Genomic DNA, 17896 nt, shown 5'->3' with positions numbered 1-17896 from the left:
CCGACAACTTCCGAAGCGAAGAATTAACCTTCGACATCACTCCATTCCGAAGCGGCTATCACGCACTACTCGGAAGAACGACCTTCGCTCGTTTTAATGCAGTGCCGCATTACGCTTATCTTAAGCTTAAGATGTCCGGTCCACTTGACATCATCATAGTTAGCGGAAACACAAAGTTTTCCTTACGTGCGGAGGAATATGTCGTGGCTCTAGCAGCCAAACACTGAACGGCCTCTCCAACCAGAATAAATGTTAGATCGTCAAGACCGCGGACACGGTTAGACGAGTCCGGTGCACCACTAGCTGTAACAGCCCAGACAAACCTGAGATTGGGTCGATGGATATACCCCCATAGGTGGTGCTAGGGGCTTCCCGCATGTAAAAAGGGCTACAGTTCGGCTTGACCCTATTTAGATTGCATTTTAATGGTTCATTAAGAGTAACCAATTTTTAGGAAGAAGACTTTCACCTGGGTTTTTCTCTTTTACAGATGATCATCTTGCTACACCCTTCCAGGATACGGCACAACGGAGACACAGGCGCAGACGTGCAGCAGGGCCCCGCTCAAATATTTCTTTTTAGATTAAGACCCTGTGTAAACCTTTTTTACTGTCTCTTGTTGCTTCACACTCTCCGGATACTCAACACAACCGAGAGGGATGCTGGCGTTATTGGCATTTCGTCACGTCAGACTAATGTACGTACCTGGAAATGGCGGCGGACAAGGTGGAGAAGAGGCCGGACATGACGGAGAAGACGTGGCACGCCGCAGCCTTCGTCGTTACTAAGTTCAGTCATGCGGACACTCATGTTCGAGACCCGCTTCACTAGAAGACGACTAGCGATGGAGCTATTTCTAGAGAGGAGGCCAACCTGGCGCAATTGGAGGTAGGCTCGAAGACTCCATTGTATGATGGTTGCGATTCCAAGGCGACCTGCTTGAGTTTCACGTTCGAACTTCTAAACACGAAGGCTAAAAACAAGTGGACCGACAGAAGCCTCGATGAGCTTCTCAAGTATCTAAAGAAGGTTCTTCCCGTGGGGAACATGCGTCCTACTAGTGTCGAGGTGGTCAAGATAATCGTGTGTCCTCTTGATCTGGTGCACATTAGATACCACGCATGCATCAACGATTGCATCATTTATAAGGAGCACGTGGAAAACAACTAGTTGTCCGGTGTGCAATTCTTCCCGATACAAGAAGGCCGGAAAGAAATGACCTCAAAAAGTTGTATGGTACTTACCGATCACTCCATCGGCTAGGTCAGAGCAGGTGCGTCGTTACCCGAACAGCTGAAGCCTACTAGATCTGCCTGCTGCAGCTCGTGGTCTAGATCTGAACAAACACAGATGAAGAGCCACACCAACCATCCCTTGCCAGTCCCCAAGTTTTCGTGTGCACAAACACGCCCCTAGGGAGAACCCACATGAGCGCACCGCGAGTGAGGAGACGCGATCCACCAGTTGACGACGAGGACTTGATCTGGTCGAACTATCGCAAGCCGCCATATATGGGTGCCACTGCCGTGCACCCCACCATGACGGCGGCCAACGCTCGCGACCACGCCGCCAGTGCCAATCACCACGCCGATGTACCCATGTCAGAGCACCGCTGCCGTCCAGCGCTGGTACATGTCTGCCATCACTGAGCAGGGAGAGAAGAAGCCCCGCCATTGCCGCCGCTGTAGACCAGGCTTTACTCGACGTTGGCGAGGAGAGGGAGCGCGGGAGAAGGGGGCCGAGTCCTGGCGGCTAAGGTTTGTCCTCCCGGACGGATGCCAGTAGGACACCTTGAATACTCCGTATGTGAAACCTCTGTCCTGAGCCTATGAAGAAAATGAGACATATTGAAAAATATGTATTTGTTCATAAAAAACAAGACCGCCACCTCTACAAGTGGCATTTTATTTTCTCCACCTACTTTTACATATCGAAAAAGTATTTTCCCTCTCCAATATATCTTTTTTTTCGCCAATGGACCTCTTCTATATATCCGACTCCATATTCACGAGAACACGCAGGAAAGCCCATCATCTCTCATCCATCCACACCTCGCACTTCCCGATAACTCTGCCTTGATTGTTTTCATATAATAAAGTATGTTTCAGTACACATAAACATGGGAGATCATGGTGGGCACGAAACGAGACATGATCGATGAATATGTATGACTAGGAGGCATAGGGATAGAATTAAATACTTTTGTGATCTTGAAAACGTAGCAAGAACCGTTCTGTTGCCATTGCTGCTCTTGTCACGTCCACACTTGCTCTTTACAAATCAAGCTTATGTTTCTCGCCTTGACAGAAGGTATACCTGTTTACCTGACTCCATTTTCAAGCGGCTAAAACCAGCTCTCCCATTGAGAGCTCCGTTGCGAAGGCCGCTTAAGAGACGCCCGTTGACACTTGCAATTCAAGTGATCGATGCATAGTGCTAGTGGTACTGGTAGTAGTGGTAGTACTACTACGACTACCACCACTACGACTACCACCACCACTACTACTACTACCAATAAAAAATGCGGGTGTGCCAGTATACTTTCGTATACAAATAACTAAAAGGGACAAGAACACATAGGGAAATACTGCTTTATTAATTCTCATAAGAATTACAAAGTGCGGTTTCCGACATGATTACATAGGTTGTGCCATGGACAAGTACATCTGACTAATATCCAGCGATTGTAGAGGCTCTGGTTCCCGGAGCCTCGTAAGACGATCCAGTTAATTACATCCGCGGGGCAATCCGCGGAACATCTCCAATTAAGCTGCGATGATAGTCGTCGTCTTGTAACCTGAAATATTCTCATGATATGTTGAGAAGTAAAAGTGACAGACATGAATGTTCTAAGGCCTCGTCGGCCCTGGTATGAAGCGTCCGGCCTCGTCGGCGCCGGGTTCATAGTGAAGCCTCAAAATTGTGTTCGACCTCGTTGGTCGCGAACAAAGTGAGTCCGGCCTCGTCAGTCACGGAAAGGGGGTAATGCCTCCAAGCCTCGTCGGTCGAGGAGATAGTGCGTCCAGCCTCATCAGTCAGGACACATGATTTCCGGCCTCATCGGTCGCGGAAAGGGGTAATGTCTCCAAGCCTCATCAGTCAAGGAGATAGTGTGTCCGGCCTCGTCGGTCAAGGAGAAAATGCCTAGCCTTGTCGGCCAAGACTAGTGAAAGGTTCCGGCCGTGAGGGCCGTGAGGGCCGTCAATGAAATATCAAGATTTACGTGCTAGGCATGTCATCATATTGAGTAACCACGTTGTTCACAAAATCATGAAAGACATTTAGATCTGGATATTTAATGTCCAGCACGGGCTAAGCTAATTAGCTCGTGACAAATAATATTGCAATATGTCATACTGCCTTCTCATCATACAAAAATGGTGCGCCAGTGCGAGTCCACTTGAGCTGAGTCTTTTATATAAATATAAATGGCTGGATCTGTCACGGCACTAAATACTTTCAAGCCCAAACTTTCCACGGTCAGGCTAAATGACTGTTCCAAGTGTAGCGCTATCAACTCTAAAATTCTGCATGGAAACGATCTGCTCCTAGGGTGATCCGAATCCAAGTTGAACATTCTAGTTCACTCCTCACATATTATGCATGAAAGCAATCAACTATATGAGTGACCTGCCTCTTAAATATTTCTGCGTGGCGACCATGACAGTGATCTCAATCCAAGTCAAGCACCATATTAACTCCTCCATAGATATTTCTCTACGGATACGATTTGCTATATGAGAGCGATCCGAATCCAAAATCCGGCACCAGCAATTTGCCTCCAAATATATTTTATACGGAAACGATCTGCTATGGGAGCGATTCGAATCCAAGCCATGCACTGGTTGATCTGCCTATCAAATATTTACTACATGCCATGACTGGATTGGTAAACCAATCTAAAATGATCCGAGGCAACAAATGGATTCGGTGTAAACCGATCTGTTAATATGAGGCAACCAGCCGTGAGAAAAGAGGATTTCAAGATCTCATCATTTTTTATCATAAGAACATGTGGCCGTGTCGACGCGACCGCCGATGATGCAGTGTATACTACAGGATTTTGGTGAGTAGCAGGGTAGGGGTAGCATGGCTTCACCATCAGAGACTATGCGAGATGTGCACGTTCAAGGCTCCATCTATGCCAGCAGCCTGGCGGCGAGCAGCCTGTGTGTGTGTCCCCCAGTGCTGGTTGTGCGTCGGCGGCACGGCGACCTTGTAGCTGACTTCGCATGTGGGCGACTGGCTCTATCCCTACTATGCTGCTTGTACTAATTTTTATACTGCCTCGACCCGTGTATCCACTTCAACTTTGCATAATCTGCAGCATCTGCTAATAGCATGCCTCAAAATCTGAGTGCTAATGTTACTATCTGATCTTCTTTCATCTCTTTTCCATCAAGGTACCAACACCTCTTTGGATCAAGGACCACATATTTAGATCAGTGTAAACCGATCAAATTTTCTGAGCCATCTTGTCCATCTGTACCTATACTTAGGCTGGCTAACCAAACACATGATCGGTGTAAACCAATCTAATATGTCGCTGTCATGTTCATCGTTTGCACCTATATTTTGTTTGACACACATACCCACAACCGGTGTAAACCGATCAAAATTGTTGTGGCCATGTTCATCACCTGCACCTGTATTTGGGTTGACAAGGACACCCATGACCGGTGTAAACCGATCTAATCTGCCACCTGCCATCTTCATCGCATGCACATGTATTTGGGGTGAACAAGCAAATCCACGACCGGTGTAATCCGATCTAATCTGCCTCGGCTATGTTCATCACCTACATCTGTATTTGTTTTGACAGACAAACCCACGATCGGTGCAATCCGATCTAATCTGCCTTGCTACACCTATACTGTCAGCCAATTCTCTCGTTGGTCGGCTACGGCCTCGCCGCCACCTGCGCGTGTGAACGGCCCGGCGGCCACCGGTGAACCTGTGTGTATCAACCTTCCCGTATTGGCTCCCTGCGTACCTGTGCATAATAATCATTAATCTCACCTTAATTACCTTAGACATGTGGCCGGCCGGCCGGATGATGGAGAAAGCCGGGAACAAAACCTTCTCTGGTATGGCCTAAGTCTCTTGCTGGTGGTGGACATAAATATGGAAGAGATTCTTAGCATGATATTGTATGGAGTGGGAAGAAAGTTTTGCAGGGCCTAGCCATCGTGGCTTCTACTTCTCCTCCGTGCGGCCGTGTGTGCCCCCCGTGCGCGTGGAGTTCTGCCTTTATATAGGCAAGGAGCTAGGGCTGGATGCTGCGGTGGTGCAGCGCAAGCCGCCGCCAGTTTTCTGTTAGACGAACGGGTCGCTTGCAAGATACGCGGAGGCGATGATAATCCATTCAAACCGTGTGAGTTTAAGGTGCATGCTTATCCAATTGCTACCAACCGGACGTATCTACCTCTCATGTATTTTCCTGGCTGTTAGACGGGCCCAAGCAATTCGCGTGCATGTAGCTTCAGAAGATAAGCAACCGAGTTGTTAATGCTCCAAAACACCGTGTCACGGGCTGGCCGGAATATTTAATTAATATATCCATGATTAAGCATGCCAATTAGCATGCAATGCATGCATGCATTCGGTTCTGATTCTTTTGTCCACACTAGAAAAATAGCTAGTGCATCAACAATGGCCATCTTGTGAGCCTTAACTAGATACACGTACGCATGGGAAAGTTTTCCCATATACGTGTACATGCAAAGCACTATCACATTTGTTCTTCCTGCGATTCTAAGAAAATAGTTCGGAAAAACATTATAAAAACACTTTCCATGCTCATAGATACTTTGGCGCGACAAAATCTCGTCAAACAGTTGTTTTACGTGCCACATATCACATACCGAGAGAGAAAACTACTGCCAAAGGATTTGGGCCATTAAGCACAATCACATGTTTAATTTAAAACATCGCAAACAGAGGAAGCTTATTTTTTTTTGCTTCAATTTGTTTTCAGTTTATTTTTATTTCCTTTTTGTTTTGTGGTCCCTAAAACAATGTTTGTTTCTGTTAATTGAATTGTTGCCCCTTGCTAAAGAAAATGTAAAGATTACTGAAAATGGTTTCTTGAGTTTGTTTTCTTGATCACAAAGGCAGACATCATATCTCATACCTCGTGAGAAGTGAAATAGAATGGCAGAATATCCTAACGAAAATGAAATAGAATGGTAGAAATGCATGTGTTTATATAGAAACTGGGCCGCCACCTCTAGTCAGAGCGTTTTATTAATTTCCCCACCTACCTTCACATACTAAACAACACTTACCCGCTCCTATATATTTGACACCATTTTCGATGAACACATAGGACTTGGGTCATTAAGAAAAATCACGTGTTAAATGGAAAACATTGCAAAACTGAGGTATATTTGGTGGTTCTAATTGTTCTTATTTATTTTTCCTTTTTCTTTTTGTTTTTGGCAGGTAAAACACTCTTTGTTTCTATTGGTTGAATAGGGAGTTATCCTGTCTTGCTGAAGAGAATGTAAAGATTGTTGAAAATAATATCTCCAATTAGTTTGATGCCAGACATTGTCACTCGGACCCCATGAAAACTGAAATAGAATGGAAAAATATGCATGTGTTTTTATAGAAACCAGGCCGCCACCCAAACCCGAAATTTATTTCTCCACCTATCTTCACATGTCTAAATAACACTTACGCTATATATAGAAACCAGGTCTCCATCATGAATTCAGATCATTAAGGAAGACCGTGTGTTAATTATTTTATATTGTGAAGTACATTTTGGAGCAGAAATATGGTCAAAATAGAAGAGTTTTTTTTTTTTGCATTTCTACGGCACGAGGCAGCAATCTGTGGAAATTTATAATTAGACATACTAACTTAATTTGATTGTTGCAAGTGTAAGAAATATCACTACCCAAACGCTATGACCATTTTAGCAAATCAATTGCTACTAGGCTCCTGTGTGCACTAGAGTACTATGTAATTATCTCAGAAAGGAGAAAAGGCATGGTTTGTTATTCTTTTGATTTTCTTTTTCTGTGAAAAAAGTAAACACGGTTTAATTCTGTTAGTGGAAATTGGGGGTTGCCCAAAACACAAGGATCGCTGAAAATTCAATCATTTTTCTTGATCTTAATACAAGACTTCATAAATCAGGCCATATGGGATTGAAATACAATTGTCAATCTACATGCGCTCTTTAAACCACTCCATCCTCTACCCACTACATCTTATTAAATTCCCCACCTACATTCACATGTCTAGAAAACACTTCCCACCGTATATAATTGACCCCATCTTCACGTGAACTCGCATAAAACCACATCCATGTTTAACACTTCCACATAACTCTATCATTTGGTCATTTCTTATAATAAAAGGCTTCACGAAAACATGGAAGATGATGGTAGACATAGAATCCAGATTGTATCAGTAAATAGTATTATTAGGAGGCCTAGCGAAGGAAATAAATACAATTTTGGTGTCCAGAACATGTAGTAGGAGTCGCACCCACTGCTACAGTGTCCTAGTCCCATATATGCATGTGCCTTGGAGAACAAAGTGGTATGCTTCACGATCATTATGTCAAGCTACATCTCTAGCATATCTGGCACAAGTTGCAACATGCAAGTGATTGCGCGGAGCCTATAAGCAACCTGCATGAACATATTACGAAGGAGCATATGGGAATGGGAATGTTTCTTTTTCTTGATACCAGTTTTTTCCTGTAGTGACCGAATGAACCGTTTTGTTTCACTACTCTTTTTTCCATTACCAAAGGCCGCATATTCAAGCTCTCCGCATTGCACAATGATGCTTTTTTTTCAAGCTCGAATATCACTTAACAATAATTAGAGCGAGCGGATGGGCTCGATCCTATGACTTCTCGGTCGCGGGACACTAGATTTCCACCACAATATGCGGTGTGCTTTGTCCCCATAGGTGTAGGAATGTTACTAAACATTGTTTGGACATTTACATCAAAATATTCAAAACAAATCGTTAGCACAGTTTTTGGGGTGCACCCAATTTTTTGGTAACCGGCCAGTTAACGGGAAATCCGATTAAAAAAACCTGCAAGAGAAGGAGAGGTTGATCAAGCTTCCCTTAATCTCAATAAAAATAAGGCCATTCGGATACTGTAGCATGCATTTCTAGGATGCATATTTGGTATGTAAACAGGTACGATCATAATCTATCATGTAATCATGTGCATGCACTACAAACCAAGAGATATGAATGTTTAAACACAAACCATTCAGGATGTTTCTTGACGCAAAGGACGAGCGACGTCATTTGGCCCATTAGGTTGGAGAGCTCCATGGCCATGGATGGAATGTACTATCAGCGACTAGCCAAGCAACCAGCTTAACTAATATAAGGTCTAGGTTATGTTGGTTGGAGAATGTGATGATCACGCTCCATTATTTGTACTTTGATTATTGGGGAGTATGTCACTATCACGAATTTAGATCATGAAGGAAGATCCTCTGTTAAATGTTTTATATAGTGAATGAGCTTTTGGAGAAAAAACATTGTAAAAACCGAGGAGGACTATTTGTAGTTCCGAGGTACTAGATGAACATTCAGTGCGAGTTTGTAATTAAAGACACCAATTTAGTTAGAATGTTGCAAGCGCAGGATTATCGCTACCAGGATGATATGTGCATTTATGAACTTAATAACAACGCCTACTCCATGCACTAGAGGTTGACAGAAACATGTTCATATTAGTACTCTCTAATTAACTAATAAAGGAGAAATGACATGAATCATTGTCCATTTTTTCGTAGAAAAAACATTGTTTGTCTATGTTAGTGGACATTGGGGATTGCCCTTGCTAACAAAACACAATGGTTACTAGAAATGATTTATTCAGTGATTTTTCTTGATTTGGATGCTTGACACCACACATGCCATATGGTACTAAAATAGAATGGCAAAACGTGCAGGTGCTCATACAGAAACCACGCCGATGCCTCTACCAAGTGCATCTAATTAAATTCACCACCTACCTTCAAATGTCTAAGCAACACTTCCCATCTTATATATTTGACATATTTTTGCACGAACACACATGGAACAAATTCCACATTTTACACTTCCAAGTAACTTTGGCAATCTGAACATTTTCATATAATAAATATGTTTCACATAAACACAGAAGTTGATGGCAGACACAAAATCAAGGTGATATCAATAAACACGTGTGAAAAGGAGGCATTGGGAAATGAAGAAATACTAGGTTGTTGTGTGTAACGTGTAGCGAGAACCACTTGTGTTGCTACCATTGTACTTGTCTCATCCATGCTCGCGACTTAGGGACAAAACTGGGCTTCCAATCATCCACGATTGTTAAGTGAGCCTAGGTCTATAGCATAGCTGGTAGACAGGAACCAATTACTGTAGCATATCAATATGCATATCCCCCCACCTATTCTTAAGTAGTTGCAACTCACTACCTATTATTCTCTTCTCATGCAACCATGCCACATCACAATGATGTCATAACTCACAATTTAGTCACTAGTCCAGCCATGCAACCCTATGACCGCAATCATGCATGTCAATCATAAGTAGAAAAACAATTCCCTAATTATTGTGTGTGCATAGACGGTATATATCTTCGACGCTTGGTGAAAATATATGTTGGCCATGTTTCACCTTTTTTTTAAATGGCACCCCGTTGACTTCAGTCTAATAGTTTTCTCTTTTTATACAGCATGATGTCACATGCATCATAGGCGTTACTTTTTTAAAAATATAAACCGAGAACAATCTTAAATTTGTTTTTGTATTATTTTTAGTTTTTTAGCACCTATTTTTGCATATGTTTTATCAAGATTCCCGCAACCCACGGGGGTATCATCTAGTTTGTTCTATAGTAAGTTAGGATCCAATATCTCTTGTAATTTTTGTATGACTTATAAACTAAGATTGTTTGAATGTGTAAACACCAGCCCTTCACAATGTTTCCCTTAGGCAAAATGGGAATCTGACTTGGCATCAGAACCTGTTTGACCTATTCCACCATGATGATTGACGTGGGTTCTGGCTCTTAGAACACTCCACACCGATCATGTCACTAGACAACACCATCATGTCGATCTCATCGTCTATCTCGTCGCTCAGCTGCCTCATTGCACAAAGTAGGTTTTGGAGCAGAAACATGGTAAATAGAGGAGGATTGTTTGCAGTTCAAAGAACAAGATGAGCAATCTGTGCAAGGTCATACATAGAGAGACATACTTGCTTCGAATGACTCAAGTGTGAAAAACATCGCTACCAAGATATATTTGTATTTACCAACTTAACAGCAACTAGCCTCTTTTGTTCACTAGAGATGACAAAAACATGTTCTGATTGGTGATTAATACCCTGTAAATATCTCATAAAGAAGAGAGGCCACTAATGGTTGTTCCTTTTTTTCATTTTATTTTGTTTATTTGTAGAAAAACATTCTTTGTTTTTCTTAGTGGAATTGGGGGTTGCTCTTGGTAAAGAAGACTTAAGGATTGCTACGAATGATTTCTTCAGTCAGTTTCTCGATCTAAATGATAGACATCATAACTAAGGCCATGCAGAACTGAAATAGAATAGTAAAATTACGTGTGTTCTTATCATGGTTTCAAATAGCCCGCTATAGCTCCCCTATAGCACGCTATAGCGTTTTATAGAAGGTCTTGCGCTAAAAGATTTTGATCCAAACAAATGAACACACATTTTAAATAGCGCGCTATAGCATTTAGAAGAGGTCCGCCGCTAAGAGGCTTAGTGCGCTATTTAAAAGTATGGTTCTTATGGAAACCATGCTCGCCATATCTATACAGTGCATCTTATTAATTTTTCCACCCACCTTCACCTGTCTAGACAACACTGTCAACATATATATATTTGGCCCCATTTTTGCGTGAACACACATAAAACCCAATCTTTATGTACATATTTGCTGCGCGTAAAAAAAATCATCAATGGGTCACGCTTAAATAGGTTTCTTGTAAACAAGGTAGATGATGGTGGATACAAAATCATGCTGGTTCCAGCAAACGCATATGGTTAGGAGGCATCGGGAAAGAAACAAATAGAGGAATGCCATCAGATATAGCAAGAGTCGCTTGTGTTGCTACAACTGTGCAAGTCCCATCAATGCTTGTGCCTTAGGGGAAAATTAGGTTTCCAGTGCTTCACAACCGTTATGTCTAGCTGCGGCTATAGCGTATTTGGCACAAGGATATTGTAGCATACCAAGGATGCAAATTTGTTCTTTAGTAAGTTAGGATAATAAGTTATCGTGTAATCTCCTTGGCTAGCCCTCCAGGTTGTATACCTGAGGCATTGCTCCCCAAGTTCTTCTTTCAGAAGTCGGCTTGAATGATGAAAGTTCAGAACAACTATTGAATATGAAGAAAAGGACATGACCAATTCTATGTACACATTTGTTTTGCATTTGGCAATGTTTTTATTTACATGTTTATGAGTAGCCATGGAAAAGGACCAGGTAAAGTTAACTTTGCCGCCAGCCGCCAGGGCTCCAGCCCACTCCTCTTTGCCTAGTGTTGCACTTGGCAAACACTTTGCTTATGCACTAGGCAAAGTTCCAGATTCCAGTAGTGGTGTCATCACAAAGACCAAGTTCCAGAACCCGTCTGCTAGGCGCTGCCCACGCGCACACGCTCCTATTGGTATCTCCTGCTAGGTTTGTGTCAGAGGAAGGTCTGGTCGTCTGGAGACTAGAGCGACGAACAACGCAACTGACGATCGGGCGATTCGAGCATCGTGTGGACTGGAGGAGCACTGCGTCGTGGCTCGGGCGTGACTTGCATCCAGCCCAATAAGGCCCAAGGGGGCCACTAAAATCGTTCGACCTCACCACCTGCCCTTCCCTCCCTTCCGGCTGCAGCAAACAGAGTTTGTGCCAAAATTTCAGATTCAAATTAATAGTCCCACCCCGGCACCTTACATCAATTCCTAGCAGCTTATATACGTTCCAAATTGCAAGAACCAACAAGCCAACAAAAAGAAAGAGCATGAGATATGGCAAATCAAAAAGGAGAGGCGCATGAATCCAACGAAAAGCAGTATGGGGAGCCCAGCGGCGCTGCTTGGGTTAGATAGGTGTGCGCCTGGGCCCTTGGGCCCTTACGTGGAGCCTGAGATTTATACTTAGCCCAGCAAAAGAAGTTTTACCCAATTTGGAAGAGTGGAATTGAGACCCATTTGAATTTAATTCAACTGGTTTGAATAGGAGTAGGAGCTAGAAGGGTCTAAAAGTGTTGATATTTTTGTTGAAGCTCTGTTAAATGCAGAAAGAATTAAACAAAAGGTTTGGAGTTCTATATTGAAGTAGAAAAGACGTGGGATATTAGAAAAGGTTTGAAAGGAATTTGAAAAGGCACTTAAACAAAAGCCACATTCAAATGATTTTATGAAAACGTTCATATTTAGCTGCTTTAGTCCCTATTTTTTATTTCAAATGCATTTATTCATGCGAATGCCTGGATTTCTTAATTATATATAATTATAGAAGGAGGAAATTTCTTCACCCATTCCATTGTGCGTTTGCTCTGTACGGAGTAGCTTGCAAATGGCGGGCCTCGTGTTGAGCTTGATGAGATTAGTTGTTTAAGTTTTAAGTGTTACTGGCATGGTCCATTAATATATGTGTTGTGCGATATTTCTTCCGTTGCAACGCACGGGCATATTTACTAGTACCTAAAAAATGCTAGAAATCAAGGTAGGGGTAGCGCCTCACCTCGCTCTACTTACAGCTCCAACCCTACTGAATATGAAGAAAAAGACATGACCAACTCTGAATGCAATGGTGAGGATCGGCATGCCCCTTGGCGACGGGATGTGACGGGGTGCATGCTAGCTCTCTGGGCATGACCCCCCATCATGTCCATAACCACTGAACACTCGATGGTTTTTTAGTTGCACCCGCTGAACATAGCTTTTTTTTGAGACAATGGGCAGCAGACTCTCATTCATTCCTTAATTGTTCAGTACACATAATTGCCCTGATAATCTCAGGAGGCTCATCTAACCAAGAGGATCCATGGTCATGTTCTGCCGACCTGGCCAGAACATGGGTTGTCTCATTACATACTCGACTAACATACTTAAAAGTACAGGATACAAACTTTTTGGCTCTCAGTTTAATATCATGAACAATGGCACCTGTCGAAGTCCTATCTCGCCCCTGCTGTTGCAGCTTATTAACAAGTGAGAGATAATCAGACGCAATTTTAAATGACCGAACTCCTATGCTTTTGGCAAGCTTGAGTGCCTAGAGAATGGCTACTGCTTCAGCAACTTCAGGACATTGCACATGATCAACAGAGCCTCGACAAGCAGCCTGCATAACCCCTAGATGAGTATGCATGATAACACCATACCCAGCTTTTGAAGTACTGGAGAAGATCGCAGCGCCTACGTTGATCAACATTAGTCCCTCTGGTGGCGGAGTCCATTTCTTGACTGACTTCAAGGCCTCATGCCTACCAACACCTTCAGATCTGACATTGTTCAACAAGATAAAATCAATGTAAGCTTTAATCTGTCCGGAAACACGTAGGGGATGAGGTAAGGCCTCACCATTTCGGCAAGAATTCCTATTGTCCCAAATGTGCCATAAAGCTACTGCAAATATCATGGAGTGGATCTCCGAGGCTTCAGATATCCAGTCCAACACCCATTGCCTGATATGAGAAAAGTTTTTTAGATTCAGGAAGAAACCATACTCCTTTTTTAGGTCCTTCCAAATTTCTTTAACATATTCGCACCGAAGGAAACAATGTTCAACATTCTCCATGTGGTTACAAAAATAGCAGCCATACCTTGTTGGAATCGACCGCACCTGGAGTTGAGTTCCCGTGGGTAGACAGTTGTGGGCTATCCTCCATAATACAACCTTCATTTTGTTTGGGCAGTTGATCGCCCATAATTTCTTCCAGGCTATCTCCATAATTCTCTGTTTTGAAGATGCCCCCTTGCCGTTAGAACTTTGAGTTTTCCAAAACAATTGTGATCTGGCTAGATTGTAAGCAGACCTGACAGAGTATATCCCATTTTTTGTGTACGGCCAAGAGGGAAAATCATTGCAACCTTCAGAGCTTATGGGAATGATAAGGATCTTCTTTGATATTTCTTCAGAAAAGAATTGTCTTGCTGAATTTGTGTTCCAATGTTTCCCATTCTCCTCCATTAGAGCATTAACCGTTTGGTTGTCAGTAAATGGATGGGAAGTATTTAAAGTGCCAGGAGTCACCTCCGGTATCCAGGTATCTCTAAGGATTTTAATGGTCTTTCCGTTCCCAACTCTCCACATGATACCTTGCTGCAGGAGTTTTTTACCATGCATAATACTACGCCAGGTATATGATGATATCTTGGGCACCGAGCCGACCAGAAATCCCCGTCCGGGAAGTAGCGCCCCTTCATCACCCGGGCACACAGCGACTGAGGCTCAGTTAGTAGGCGCCAACCTTGTTTTCCGAGCATAGCTTGGTTAAACATTGCCATGTCATGAAAGCCCATGCCTCCCAAATATTTTGGGGAGGATAACCAATCCCATGATCTCCAATGAACCTTCTTCTTCCCATTTTCCATTCCCCACCAGAAGTTGCATATAGGCTTCTTCAATTTGTTGCACACTCCCATGGGAATATGAAAGCAGCTCATCACATATGTGGGAATCACCTGAGCTACTTCTTTTAAGAGGACTTATTTCCCAGCCCTGGATAGAGGCCGATCACTCCAACCATTTAGTTGTTTCCAAAGCCGACCAGTGAGAAAGTTAAAGCTATTGGTGTTGGGGATCGTTGCAGAAATTAAAAAATTTCTACGCATCACCAAGATCAATCTATGGAGAGACTAGCAACGAGAGAGAGGGGAGTGCATCTTCATACCCTTGAAGATCGCGATGCGGAAGCGTGACAAGAACGCGGATGAAGGAGTCATACTCGTAGTGATTCAGATCGTTGTTGATTCTGATCTAAGCGCCGAACAACAGGGCTTCGCCAAGCACTACGGAGGAGGAGGAGGTGTTGGGGAGGGAGAGGGTTGCGCCAGGGGAAGAGGTGCGGCTCCCATGCGCCTTCCCACTATATATAGGGGTGGAGGGGCTGGTTTCTTGCCCTCCAAGTCCATTGGGGTGTTGGCAAAGGTGGGGGAAAGAAATCCCATCATTTCCCTTCCCCACCGATTGTTATCCCCCTTTTTAGGGATCTTGATCTTATCCCTTCGGGATATGATCTTATTCCTTCTAAGGGGGGATCTTGGTGCGCCTTGACCAGGGGTGTGCGGCCTTGCCCCCACTACCCACGTTCATGTGGGTCCTCCCATGCAGGTAGTCCCCACTCCGGAACCTTCTAGAACCTTCCCAGTACAATATCGAAAAATCCTCAACATTTTCCGTTGGCCAAAATAGGACTTCCCATATATAAATCTTTACCTCCGGACCATTCCGTAACTCCTCGTGACGTCCGGGATCTCATCCGGGACTCCAAACAACATTCGGTAACTGCACACTAATTCCCATAACAACTCTAGCATCAACGAACCTTAAGTGTGTAGACCCTACGGGTTCGGGAATCATGCAGACATGACCGAGATAGCTCTCTGGCCAATAACCAACAGCGGGATCTGGATACCCATGTTGGCTCCCACATGTTCCACGATGATCTCATTGGATGAATCACGATGTCGGGGATTCAATCAATCATGTATACAATTCCCTTTGTCTACCGGTATGATACTTGCCCCAGATTCGATCGTCGGTATCCCTATACCTTGTTCAATCTCGTTACCGGCAAGTCTCTTTACTCGTTCATAACACATCATCCCATGATCAACTCCTTGGTCACATTTGAGCTCATTATGATGATGTCCTACCGAGTGGGCCCAGAGATACCTCTCTGTCACACGGAGTGACAAATCCCAGTCTTGATTCGTGCCAACCCAACAGACACTTTCGGAGATACCCGTAGTGCACCTTTATAGCCACCCAGTTACGTTGTAACGTTTGACACACCCAAAGCATTCCTATGGTATCCGGGAGTTGCACAATCTCATGGTCTAAGGAAATGATACTTGACATTAGAAAAGCTTTAGCAGACGAACTACACGATCTTGTGCTATGCTTAGGATTGGGTCTTGTCCATCACATCATTCTCCTAATGACGTGATCCTGTTATCAACGACATCCAATGTCCATGGTCAGGAAACCGTAACCATCTATTGATCAACGAGCTAGTCAACTAGAGACTTACTAGGGACATGTTGTGGTCTATGTATTCACACATGTATTATGGTTTCCGGTCAATACAATTATAGCATGAACAATAGACAATTATCATGAACAAGGAAATATAATAATAACCATTTTATTATTGCCTCTAGGGCATATTTCCAACAATTCGATGGGGAACGTGCCACCCACGTCAGCATGCCAATATAAGTGTCCTGCAGTTTATCATCTTGTATCCCAACATTTTGTTTTATTCTATCTTTCACTAGTTCCTCACAGTGAGGGCCAAAGAATATGGACGCCTTTTGCATGTTGATTCTCTGCCCAGAACCATCACAATAGACCTGTAATACAAATTTAAGCGCATTAACACTTTTATCGTCTCCCCTGATGAAGAACACGTTGTCATCAGCAAATAGGAGATGTGAGATAGAAGGGCATGTTTTCCCATTGCGAATACCTTTCAACTCCCCTGATTCTTTCTTTTCCTGCAATAGGCAAGATAGACCCTCAGCACATAGCAGAAATAAGTAAGGGTTGATAGGGTCCCCTTGTCGGATACCTCTTGTTGGAATAAAAGGATCCGTTAAACTTCCATTAACTCTGACAGCATATTTAACTGAAGTTACACATCTCATTACCATATCAACCCAATTAACATGGAAGCCCAACTTTAATAACACCCCTTTGAGGTAGCTCCACTCTATCCCATCGTATGCCTTGGTCATATCGATTTTCAAGGCAAAAAAGGGGCATTTTGATTTTTGCTTTCTTATAGTATGGAGGCATTCATATGCTATGAGTACATTATCAGTTATTAGCCTCCCTGGCACAAAGGCACTTTGTTATTCCAAAATTATTTCTGGTAAAAAGGGCTTTAATCTATTAGCAATAACTTTAGAAGCAATTTTATAAATGACGTTGCACAAACTTATTGGTCGGAAATTACCAAGCGAATCAGCATTATTGCATTTTGGAATTAGAACAATTACCGAGTCGCAGAAACCTTCTGGAATGTCATGGCCCATAAGAAATCCTTTTACAGCAGCACATATGTCTTCTTCCAGTAGGTCCCAATGTTTTTGATAAAAGAGTGGCGGGAAACCATCAGGCCCGGGGCCTTAGTAGGTCCCATTTGGAAGCAGCCTTGATTTCATCATTTGTGTACTCTCGACATAGGGCTTCATTTATTTGTTCAGTAACTTTCTTTGGTATGGCTTCAAGTACTGCATCAATTGAAACTGAGGGTTCAGAGGTGAAAAGTGAGGTATAGAAATCATATACCATGCCTTTGATGCCCTCAGGGTCTTCACATCTAGATCCATCATCTTTACGAAGGAATTTGATTCTGTTATTTCTTATTCTTGCTGAAGCTCGAGCATGGAAGAAGGAGGTATTCCGGTCTCCTTCCCTGAGCCATTCTACCCTTGACCGTTGTCTAGCCATGATCTCTTCTCTTTCAAACAACTCACTCAGTCTCTTCTTTATATCTCTTTCTTCGTCTGAGTTGTTGCTCACAATATTATTTCTACGAATACTAGTTAGCCTTTTCTCTAGTTTCCTTATCTCCTTTTTAACTGAGCCAAAAGAGACTCTGCTCCACTCTTGCAAGCTGCATGACAATTTATTAAAAGCAGACCATGTGTTATCTATAGAAGT

At 43.1% G+C, this 17896-nt stretch overlaps 1 long non-coding RNA gene across 1 annotated transcript; it reads right to left on the bottom strand.

The window, feature by feature from the left end:
- Nucleotides 1-3913: 3913 nt before the first annotated feature.
- On the bottom strand, nt 3914-5480 carry LOC147957478 (uncharacterized). The gene is made up of 2 exons (XR_015610666.1): nt 5080-5480; nt 3914-4993 (listed from the first exon to the last, which is right to left on the bottom strand). It is a non-coding gene; the product is annotated as an uncharacterized LOC147957478 (long non-coding RNA).
- Nucleotides 5481-17896: the final 12416 nt, after the last annotated feature.

This window comes from Triticum urartu, chromosome 7A (assembly GCF_056163025.1).
Source record: "Triticum urartu cultivar PI428250 chromosome 7A, HENAU_Tu73, whole genome shotgun sequence".
Taxonomy (NCBI): domain Eukaryota; kingdom Viridiplantae; phylum Streptophyta; class Magnoliopsida; order Poales; family Poaceae; genus Triticum; species Triticum urartu.
The sequence above is the reverse complement of the archived record's forward strand: the minus strand, read 5'-3'. Positions and strand labels throughout refer to the sequence as shown.